At 36.3% G+C, this 9,376-nt stretch overlaps 1 pseudogene; it reads right to left on the bottom strand.

The window, feature by feature from the left end:
* Positions 1-1,342: 1,342 nt before the first annotated feature.
* LOC124959660 (NADH dehydrogenase [ubiquinone] 1 alpha subcomplex subunit 8-like) lies at positions 1,343-8,862 on the bottom strand (annotated as a pseudogene).
* Positions 8,863-9,376: the final 514 nt, after the last annotated feature.

A 9,376-nucleotide genomic window follows, 5' to 3' on the forward strand; every position in this document is an offset into this window, starting at 1 on the left:
GGAGCATATGATTGATGAAGGGAGGGAGATCAGGTGGGAAGCCATTATAGTCATATAAGTGAGATCATGGTGGTGGTCACAATTAGAATGGCAGCAGTGGACATGGAGGGAAGTGGATGATTGCAATGACTCTTAAATGGTGGAATCTGTTGAACAAGATATGGGAGATGACGTAGCCTGATGTTATCATACACTTACCAAGGAATCTTTTTTCAGTGAAGCATCTATGAACACATAGCAGAGATAGTTTTCCACAGAGTATATTTTATAAAACCTATGTCTATACTAAAATAGATGACCAAATGTTATAATACCAGTTGTTACGGAGAAGTAGAGACATGTTATTAGAACTCCACCGTGTGCAGCCCTCTTTTATTGAAGATGTCAAGGGAAAAGCAAACTATGGTGTGGAGTCATGAAAAGGGTAAAGGAGGCATCTGAGAGGATCACGCTCAGTATTGAAACAGGCGATGTAACTCGGCCTGGGAGCACCTCTCATTGCATTAAAAAGTATACTCACTTACGGAAAAGGCTTTTTTTCTTGACAGTAAGATAAGCAATTTCTTGGTTTGTGGTGGTCACATGGGTCAGGGCCTCACAGGGCATGTGTGTAGGTTTCTCGCAGTAGAAGTCTTCCTGGTCTCTCCCAGACAGGTATGTGCATAGTTCAGTGCTAGAGTTCAGGGTCAGACCACATTCAGTGAAGACTTGGGATGTGCCATTAACAAATTTATCTTTTTTTTTTTTTTCCTTTAAAATTTTTAATGGACAGGAAATGGTATAGAATAATTGCCAAGTCACATAAATTAGTTTTTTTGTTAATGTTTGTTGCAGAAGACATGTTTGGGTAACCTTAAGATGGTGGCTAGTGTTGAGCCAAGAGGTGGCACATAGTGTTAACACAGCATGATATACTTTTGCCTGATTAGTTAATGTCTCCTTTGTGCTAGTGGTCAACAGATGTTCCTTATTCTTAATTAGTACCATAGCGCATGCTCCAACCATGCTACTTAATCCTAAGATGATTGGCTGTCTTAGGTATATAAGACACACACCTATAGGAAGCACCATTGTATAAGTAGCACCTCTGATAGATAGCAGAAGGCAGATGGCAGATCACAGATCACGGGATGCACCATAGACATGCCTTTAGCACGCACTTCTAGCACGCACTTTTAAGAAGAAGCAGTAGGACTCTAAAAAGAAGTAGCATTTCTGAAAGTGTAGCCTCTCCGATAAGCAAAGATTCTCTCTTAAGCAAAGACTCTTATGCAAAGTGTTTCTCTCTCTCTCCTCTCAGAGCCTCTCTTCCTAGGGAGTAAACAAGCAAGAAAGCAGCCCACTAAAAAGAAAGATAGTAGAAGTAGTTCTTTCCAGTCCATCTCCGATAAATACCCACGCAATTGTTGCTGCAGGCGGTAACAATATCCGCGCGACTGTTGCCACAGGTGGCGACAGTTTGTGATTCAGGAAAGGACACACTATCGGCGGATGCAAACCACATGGGCGTTTTCACCAGCTGTCTGGGCGCGTGACCGAGCATGAGCCCTTGACCCATCTCTACATGGTCTAGAAAAAAAAGGCGGCTGCCATGCTTGGCAGTCTTCAGATCTCCTTCTATCTCAGGGTTGGGCTCTGGTCTTGCTCTTGAGTGATAGGGATTCTCCCGTAAAGGCCGATCTCTTCACTTTGGTGACCTTTGACAGTTCTCCCAGGTCAGGCCGCACCCAGCCCAATTTGTGCAGCACACAATCCTCAAACTTTGCCTGCTGTTTGCGACAGTAACGGAATAACTGCAGGCCAGAATGATCGATGCAGGTCCAGTATGCTGTAAAAGGTTCCGCACAGTGACACTTTATCTGCCTGAAGAATTCCAGAGCACACTTATTGACCATCTTGCCTTCCTCTAAACACCGCCTCGGATCCTTCCCAGTGGCACAGCATGAACTCCTTATTGGGCTTATCACACTGAGCCCCATAGTGAGAGGCTGCAGCTTTCAGCACAGTAGAGCTGACTTTCACCTCCTCCGCTTTCAGCTCTTCCAGAGTGTGCAGCGCCACTATCCCCGGCAAGTCGCCTTCAGCCGCTTCGCCCCCGTCTCCTTGAACTCCCCTTAAGACCGCCGTGGCCCAGCCTCCAAATTTACCTTTGAAAATAACTTTATCTTAGCCTTGGTTCCTTGCCCTTCAGAGAGCCGACACCCCTTCACTGGGGTGGATGAGCAGGAGCGACAGGGACACCTGGCTAGTGATGCAGGGAGTTGGATAAGTTTAGAGCAGACAAAACTGAAAGGATAAGATATGTGACGTATGATGAAATGAACGTGTTCCCGGTCATTTGTACTCACCATGAGTTTGAAATTTTATTTACGTTTGATGAGAAATATTATTTAAATTTCCTGAAAGTTTTACATACAATGTCAACATTTATGTTTTTACCTCAATATTTTACAGAATGAATGAACAGGTGTAGAAAACCATATTCAATACAAGAAATATAACTCAAGAATAAATAAGGATGATAAATTGATGTCAATGCATTTGCTCTTCCTTTTCAGATCCACCTTATAGTCAATAATTAATTTCTGTTAGTTCTACCTCAAAATATCTTTCACCTCTGACGAGCAGTCTTTTCCTCCCCAGCAACCATGACTTATTTCCTGATTGCTGTATTCTCCTCAAGGTTGAGGATGTTCTTCAGGCTTCATGAGGTCAGCCCTGCTTCCTCTGCGTTTAATTTTCTCCTTTGTAGTCAAGTCAGTTCTAAAGAAAAACTCTACTCACGTCTATTTTTAAAGCTGTAAGGAAAGAATGAGATATAATTAAAATTAAAGATGAACAGAACCTGACTTGAATCCTTGAGAAAACTTAGAAGACTGACAAACCTTTGGCAAAACCAAACAAGATATATAGAGATATGCAAATAAATAAATTTCAAACAAGAATCTTCTTTTATATATCTGTAAAATAGAAAACAGAATCTTAATTTTCACAATAGATGATAGAAAAATTGGTATAAAATAATTATGAAATGTCCAAAGTATTCATAGCTATGTAATCATGATGATAAACATTTTTACATTTACCCACCTCCAAAAGTCACAAACTGAGGAGTTTTTATTGGTGAGTACAAATATTGCTAACTTGTATAATGAGCAAAAACTGTCCAGTTCATTTAACATGATCTGAATATATTTGATACTACAATTTGATAAGCAAGGAAAAGTGTAAGTCTATTTCACTCATGACTATGAGCTTTTAAATTCTCTTTCCCCATAAATATACATATAAAATCTCTGAAAATCCATAGTTTAGTGAGATAGGGGCCTGTGTGTGTGTGTGTGTGTGTGTGTGTGTGTGTTTGCCATGTCTGTTTATGAATTAACTCAGGAATGTGATGATAGCTCAAGAAAGAAAAGTCCCTCAGTATAATTTGTATCTTAACAGATTAAGGACAAAATCTCATGATTTTTAAATTGTTTTCAAATTTATTGGATTGGGACTGTGGTTGTCCAAAATACATTTGATATATTCCAAAATTTATTTAGCATTAAAGGTCAATAAGTGTAAAGCCTGTAACACTTTCAACGTCAGGAGCAAGACAAGAATGTTGGCCAGAATCTGAACTCACGTTCAATACATTAGAATTTATGAGCATTAAAATCAAGCAAACCAACCCACAGAGGTATGAGAATTATAAGGGAAGATGTGGACTATCTTTTTACCCATTTTCTCTTCTTTATTTTGTTTTTTTAGATATAGTAAATGACTAAAAGAAAATCAGAGTTAGCAAGTTATTAGAGTTAAAGAGTCAGTTCTGGGCCAAATACAATTTAAACATATGACATTGATAGCATTATCTATACCAAAAATGAATAATGGAAAATGTAATAGGATGTTAAGTTCTGATCTTGATGAAACAATTTTAAAATACCTTAATGAAAAGAAAGGTATATAACTTTGAAATGTAGAAGGGATTCATATAAAATGGTTCATTGTTCTAAAAATAATTTAAACATACTCTATATCTAAATATATTCTAAAGAGGATGTTCTTGTGTGGGACAAAGGGACCTGATTAACTGATCCTAAAATTTTGTGAAAGGTAATAGTCTATTAATATCTAGGAATTATTTTAAAAAGTACTAACCCTGGCATAAATTACTGTAATCAAAACAGGATTATACAAATGTAATATCAATGAAGTAAACCGATCAAATAGAAAAAATTCCTCTAGAAAAGGCCTGTTTATGTATACAAGTTTATTATATGTTAGTGACAAAATTAGGAATCAGAAAATTACACTTAGCAAATTGTACTGAGAAAATTATTTACTCTATGAAAAAAACTCAAAGCTATATATCCCATGTTGAGCAATAAAATATATGATTGAAAGATCTAAATAGAAATATTTCAATTAAAAATACAAAATAAAAATGTTCATTATCCATTCATCTGTTAAAGAGCATCTAGGCTGGTTCCACAATCTAGCTATTGTGAACTGAGCTGCTATAAACATTGATGTGGCTGTGTTACTGTAGTTTGCTGATTTTAGGTCCTTTGGGTATAAACTGAGTAGTGGGATAACTGGGTCAAAAGGTGGGTCCATTCCAAGTTTTCTGAGGAATCTCCACACTGCTTTTGAGAGTGGCTGCACCAATTTGCAACTCCACCAGCAATGTATGAGTGTGCCTTTTTCCCCACATCCATGCCAACATCTATTATTATTTGTGTTCTTGATAAAAGCCATTCTAATTGGGGTAAGATGAAATCTTAGAGTTGTTTTAATTTGCATGTCTTTAATTACTAGAGATGTTGAACACTTTTTCATATATTTATTAATTGCCTGTGCGTCTTCTTCTGTAAAGTGTTTGTCCAGGTCCTTGGCCCATTTATTGATTGGGTTCTTTGTATTTTTGTTGTAAAGTTTTGTAAGTTCTTTATAAATTTTGGAGATATCTGGAGTGCGTGTGGAAAAGATTTTCTCCCACTCTGTAGGCTCTCTCTTCACATTCTCAATTGTATCCTTTGCTGAGAAAAAACTAGATGCCCTTCAACAGATGAATGGATAAAGAAACTCTGGTATATATACATAATGGAATACTATTCAGCCATAAAGAAGAATAATTTTATGGCATTTGCAAATAAATGGATGGAATTGGAGAATATCATGCTAAGTGAAATAAGCCAAGCCTAAAAAACCAAAGGCCTAATGTTTTCCCTGATAAGTGGAGGATGATATATAATGGGGTTGGGGGTAGGAGTAGGGAATGAAAGAATAATGGGGGAACCTTAGAATATGTAGAAGAAAATGAGGGGGCGTATGAAAAATGGTGGAATGAGACAGATGACAGATATCATTGCCCTATGTACATGTATGATTACATGAATGGTATGAATCTGCATTGTGCACAACCATAGAAACGAAATTATGTACCCCATTTGTGTACAATGAATCAAAATGCAGTCTGTAAAAAATTAAAAGCTAAATTTAAAAAAATGTTCAGTTTCTTGATTACCTCAAACCAGGAAGTATTTCTTGAATAAGACTGCAAAAATTATAAAAAAGATTTTACATATTCAATTACTTCAAAAATGAAAGTTTTATTTAATAAAGAACCATAGAAAAGCTAAAAGACAAAAAGTGGGATAAACTATATGTAACATCTAAATTCAGAAACTGTTACCTGGAATATAATATTAGGACTAAAAAGAAAAAGGAAAATGTCATTAAATCAATAGAAAAGTCAAAATGAATATAAATTGAAAGCATGTATAAAATTATTACATTATTAGGTGTATTGGGAAGAAAAGGATGTGGTTTATTTAGGAGAATGAATAAATTAAACTATGTATTTTCATACAATGGACTATAAGCAGTTCCCCTGAACTAGATATCATGAACTAGATTTACATATAGCGACATGACTAGATTTCAAAAAGCAATTTTGAATAAAAACTATACAGATTAAGATAAATGCCACACACACTTCAGATAGAGCACTTATCTTCAAAATCTATAAAGAACGTACAAAACTTTACACCAAAAATACAAAGTACACAATCAATAAATGGACAAAGGAATTGGACAGACACTTCACAGAAGAAGACATACAGTCAGCTAATAAATATATGAAAAAGTGTTCAACATCTCTAGTAATTAGAGAAATGCAAATTAAAACAACTCTAAGATTTCATCTTACTCCAATTAGAAAGGCTATTATCAAGAACACAAACAATAATACATGTTGAAGTGGATGTGAGGAAAAGGCACACTCATACATTGCTGTTGGAGTTGCAAATTGGTGCAGCCACTCTGGAAAGCAGTGTGGATAATCCTCAGAAAACTTGGAATGGACCCACCTTTTGACCTGGTTATCTTATTCCTCAGTTTATGCCCAAAGGACTTAAAATCAGCATAGTACAGTAACACAGTCACATCAATGTTTATAGAAGCTCAATTTAAAATAGCTAGATTGTGGAACCAACCTAGATGCCCTTCAACAGATGAATGGATAAAGAAACTGTGGTATATATACATAATGGAATATTATTCAGTCATAAAGAAGAATAGTATTATGGCATTTGTAGATAAATGGATGGAATTGGAGAATATCATGCTAAGTGAAATAAGCCAATCCCAAGACCGAATATTTTCCCTGATAAGTGGCTGATGATATATAATGGGGGTGGGGGTGTAGAAAGTGAGAGAAGAATGGAGGAACTTTGGATTATGTAGAGGGAAATGAGAGGGGGTATGAAAAATGGTGGAATGAGACAGACATTACCCTATGTACATGTACGATGACGCAAATGGTATGAATCTACATCGTGCACAACCATAGAAATAAAATGATGTACCCCATTTGTGTACAATGAATCAAAATGCATTCTGTAAAAAATAAGTAAATAAATAAATTCCAAAAATGATAAATGCTCTGTACTTATACAAAGAAGCTTTAGTTTGCCTTAATAGAGTTATCTTTGCCAAAAGCAAAACAACAATAGTAGCAAAAGGCACAGGTGGAATTTGTTCAATTAACCTGGAGGAATCCATGCACCTAGCACTCACCTCTTCATCCCTGACTTAGCTATCACGGGCATCTCACCAGATGCCAAAGAAAGAGTTGCTTTAATCAATAAATACATGCTTAATGAATAAAAAAATAACAGTGCAATGCAGTTGTAAATAAAAGCATTCACCTTTCTTCAAGATTTCAAGGTAAAGAGACTATAGGCAAGAGGTCCAGAGGAAGAACATTTGGCAATTTGGTTAACAATCCAAGAGGCATAGAAAACGATGTTTTTATGTTGTGTGAGAACAAGATGTCATCCTATTAAGGCATTCAGATGCTCTGAAAGAATGCTTTTGTTTTTCCAAGGGAAGACTTTCTGCTAAATGGAACACTCCCTGACTTAGCTCCACTCTTCTTGAGTTTTGAATTGAACCTTCTGCCAGTTTTACCTCAATGATATTTATCATTTTATATAAATCTTTGAAATGTATGTATATCCCATTATCAACAGCCTTTTCTTTAAAAATTTGGTCCCCTCTTCAGTTGTTGTATCTTTTGTTTAGAATAGAAAGTGTCATATTTAAATAACTCTTCATTTTCCTCTCCAAAAAAACAAATAAAATAAAAAGATAAATGCACATGCTAACACATTATTAAATATCTTTCAAGGCCACACATATGTGTATTGAGTAAGAGCTGGAATACTCCGAGGAATCAATAGAGTGGAATACATGCCTGTGGGAATAGGGGAAGGAGAATATGGGTGGGGAATAAGTTTTTTTTAAAGTCCATAAACTAAACCATAAATGATTTCTGTTTCCTGTCTACCCAAGTGACTTGTGACTGGCTCTTCTTCAGAAAGCAATTTTCAACTCTGAATCAAATACCAAAACAGCTATAATAATGACAACAGAAACAACACCCTATTTTGGATTAGCTCTATTTTGTAAATTGCCCCTTGTAAAGGTGTTCTTTGCTTTCTCCTTTGTTCAGTGTTGTAAATTCTAAGGAAGACTACCTTTGAATGACCGAGATAGTCAACTCTTGCATGAAAAGGCGCTAGAGAAACACTGACTCCGAGATAACCTCATCAGTAATATTCCTTTAGTTTTTCAGAGCCCAGGACATCTGATGGTCTTCAGATTACATAAAAATGTGGGCCGAGGACTTGCTCACCTTGTTCACTAATTAAAACTGGAATAATGTTTAATTTGCAGAGAATGAATGTGTTTGATTAAAGAATTCTAGGGATTGACTTAGGAGATGAAAGTTGGTTGCTATCTCACGGATGTTCCTACAGAAAAGAAAACAGGTCTCTAAGGAACCTCCATACTTCTTTCCATAATGGTTGTGTCATTTTGCCTTCCTATCAGTAGTATATGAGTGTACCTTTTTCCCCACATCCTCACCAACATTTTGAAGTATCATATTTAAGGGCATGATGAGAGTCCTAGGAAAGACAACTCAAGAGACAGAGTCATGTGAGATGTGATTTTCTTTTGTGTGTGTGTATCTTTATTTTATTTATTTTATTTTTTATTTCATATTGGATTAGCAACTTTTCTTTTTCCATATTTTTATTGGTACATTATAGTTGCAAATAATGGTGGGATTCATTATTACTATACTCATTGTTTTATTTTTTATGCGTAATTTACTCCTGAGATTTGGTTCCTCCTTGGAGAAATATTTTCTTCCTCCTTCTCCCAACCAATGACCCCATCACCAAACCCTTTGCCTGTTGGCTGTTTCTTATCCAAGTTCTGTTTAGGATTGCAACCTCCTTCTTCCGTGACCTCTGAAATGGGAGGCAGATGCCCCTCCAACCTTCTCTCACTGCACTCCATAGTTTCTCAGTCATAACACTTACCACAATCCCACTTAGCACCATTGCACCGAGAATCAGAATAGTGAATTTATCTGCATGTCTTTGTGGGCAGACTTGGGATAGTTGATGGAGCTACAAGAATTTGTTACCAAATGTAATCTATAAATGCACTTGGTGAAATTCGATTCTGTTAACTGGGCAAGTAAACAGAACAAGAGGGCCCAGTATGAAATTTGGAAGTGGCAACTCCTTTAGAATCAAATTATTCTGTGTAAAAGAAAAGAGATGATTCAACAAGTTTATATAGTACATGAGAAAAAGTGAAGAGAAAAGATAAGAAGAGGTAGTAAGGGGGCAAATTAGGAAGCAGAGAAACAGAGAGACAGGAGCTCCTCCCCACCACTTCCATGTAAAGTGGTTGTGGAAATAGAAAGAATGTATCTTTAAAGAGCTTATTATGGGATTTAAAATCTAAAGCCCTTCCTCTCTGTTCCTTAATGACCCCCCAGTGAAGTCTAAACTGTGTAAAAATA

This window comes from Sciurus carolinensis, chromosome 11, assembly GCF_902686445.1.
Source record: "Sciurus carolinensis chromosome 11, mSciCar1.2, whole genome shotgun sequence".
NCBI classification, from domain to species: Eukaryota; Metazoa; Chordata; class Mammalia; order Rodentia; family Sciuridae; genus Sciurus; species Sciurus carolinensis.